This window comes from Arachis ipaensis, chromosome B02 (genome assembly GCF_000816755.2).
Source record: "Arachis ipaensis cultivar K30076 chromosome B02, Araip1.1, whole genome shotgun sequence".
NCBI classification, from domain to species: domain Eukaryota; kingdom Viridiplantae; phylum Streptophyta; class Magnoliopsida; order Fabales; family Fabaceae; genus Arachis; species Arachis ipaensis.
The window spans coordinates 95,408,197-95,410,982 of NC_029786.2; positions in this window are offsets into that span (position 1 = coordinate 95,408,197).

Genomic DNA, 2,786 nt, shown 5'->3' on the forward strand with positions numbered 1-2,786 from the left:
AAGATTTATAAGAGAAATAAACAGAGTGACAATTGAAAATAATTTTGGTGGAGCAACCTCTGCAATAAGAGAGGAAATAAAAGAACGTTGTATGCAAGAAGCAACTCAAAAAAGATTTGTAAATATAATTAGAATTTACTGTCAAGACAATGAAGAGATACCTCAAAAATATGGTCTTAATAAAAATTTTCAAAGAAAAAAAAATATCATTTTAGAAAAAGAAAATACTATCCAAACTGGAGAAAAAAGAGATATTTTAGAAAATAATAATAAAAACAAAAGACAAAGAAATAACTATTGCCCGAATAAAAAAGAAAATTGTAAATGTTGGTATTGCCAAGAAAAAGGACACTATGCAAATGAATGTCCGAAAAAGAAGGAAAAAAAGGATCTTACTAAACAAATAGAAATTGCTAAGTCTTGTTTCATGGAACCTTTAGAAGAATCTGATGATAACTTAGACTATATTTTTGAATATGTCTCAGAAACAGACTCAGAGACTGAGTAATAATGCTACATTTATTACTATAAAAATAACAGAAAAGTTTATAAATGCTTTCATAGATTCTGGAGCAACACAATGCTTTGCTAGTTCAAATATAAAACTTGATTGGAAAAAATTAAAGAAACCATTAAGAGTTAGAATAGCTGACAAATCAATACATAAAATTTACCAAAAAGCAGAGATGGTTGAAATTTTTATTCAAAATTATAGGTTCATTGTTCCATCTATATATATGCTAGACTCTGGAATGGATTTTATCATAGGAAATAATTTTTTAAAGCTATATCATCCATTCATTCAAGAATTAACATATATAGTTTTAAAGGCTCCACACGATTTTTCAATAAATCAAAAATCAAAACGTATAAAAATACCAACTACTACTATAGATAAGATCTTAAAATTCAAAATATTTTCTATATTAGAGACATGTTATTTAAATTTATACTTTCAGATAAATATCCCAAAAAATAATCTTGAAATAAAGATAGAACAACTTTTGGATGAAATTTGTGCTGAAAATCCTTTAGATATTAAAAATACAAATAACGAATTAGTAAGTATTAAATTAAAAGATTCTATAAAAGAGATAAATGTTCCAAATAAAATTCCTTATTCCGCAAGAGATAGAGAAGAGTTTTCACTAGAATGTAGAGATCTTTTGGAAAAAGGAATTATAAGATTAAGTAAAAGTCCTCATGCGGCTCCAGCTTTTTATGTTGAAAACAATAATGAAATTAAAAGGGGAAAACGAAGAATGGTTATTAACTATAAGAAGATGAATGAAGTAACTATTGGTGATGCTCATAAACTTCCAAGAAAAGATTCTATTTTAGAAAAAATCAAAGGAGCAACTTGGTTTTCATCTCTTGATGCAAAATCAGGATATTGGCAACTTCGTTTAGACGAAGAAACAAAGAAATTAACTGCTTTTACTTGCCCAACAAAAGAATCAACAAGTGTGTTGCTCTATGAATGGAATGTATTACCATTCGGATTAAAACAAGCCCCAGGTATTTATCAAAGATTTTATGAAAGAAAATCTAAAAGATTTAAATGAATTTGTTTTAGTGTACATTGATGATATACTAATTTTTACAAAACAGGATAGAGAAGATCATCTTCAAAAACTATTAATAGTTTTAGAAAGATGTAAAGAAAAAGGTTTAGTTCTTAGCAAAAAGAAAGCAAGAATAGCAAAACAAGAAATAGAGTTTCTTGGATTAATTCTATCCACTCAAGGGAAGCTAAAACTTCAGCCAAACGTCCTAGAAAAGGTAAATTTATTTCCTAATAAAATAGAAGATAGAAAACAATTACAAAGATTTTTAGGGTGTATAAATTATATTTCTGATCAAGGATTTTTAAAGAATATAACAGAATACACTAAAAGCTTATTTCCAAAAATAAGTACTAAAAAAGAATGGAAATGGGATGAAAAAGATAGTATGCAAATTCAAAAGATTAAAGAATTATGTGAAAAACTTCCAGAACTTTATATTCCAGAAGAAAATGACTACTTAATAGTAAAAACAGATGCTTCAGACATAACCTGGTCAGGATGTCTAAAAGCTAAGAAAGCTATAAAAAGTTTGAAGCAAGGAAAAGAATCACTAGATTCTAAAAATTCCCCAAAGGAATTACTTTGCAGGTATATTTCAGAGACTTTTACTCCAACAGAACAGAGAATTTACATTAAGGACAGATTCAAGCTACCTAACAGGTTTCATACGATATAATTTAAAAGTTGATTATAACCATGGACGATTGGTAAGATGGCAATTATTTTTGTTACAATATCCAATAAAAATTGAATATATTAAGGGTGACAAAAATGTTATTGCAGATACATTAACAAGAGAATGGAGTTCGTCTACAACGCATTAGATCAAGAAATTAAAAAATATGAGCAAGAACTCGAAAAATGCAAGCATTGTCAGCAAATAAAGACACAGATCCAATCCCTCAAGAAGGCCATCGAAGCAATGAAATCAACACAACAACCAAAACCATCAGAGCTCAGCCAGCTAAGCGTGGTGGACAAATCAGGTGAAGAAAAAATTTCAGAAAATAAAACAATTGCTGAAATCATTAAAAAATCCACCCAAGATAAAAAATATTATGTAATTTATAATGGCCCCATGAAAGGAGTATATGATGCCTGGAAAAAAGAAGCACCATTCACACATCAATCAAGGATAATTCATAAAGGAGGATTTTTAACACTGGAAGAGGCAAAGGAATCCTTCAGGGAATATGAAGCTCTCCATCCAGAGCAAAC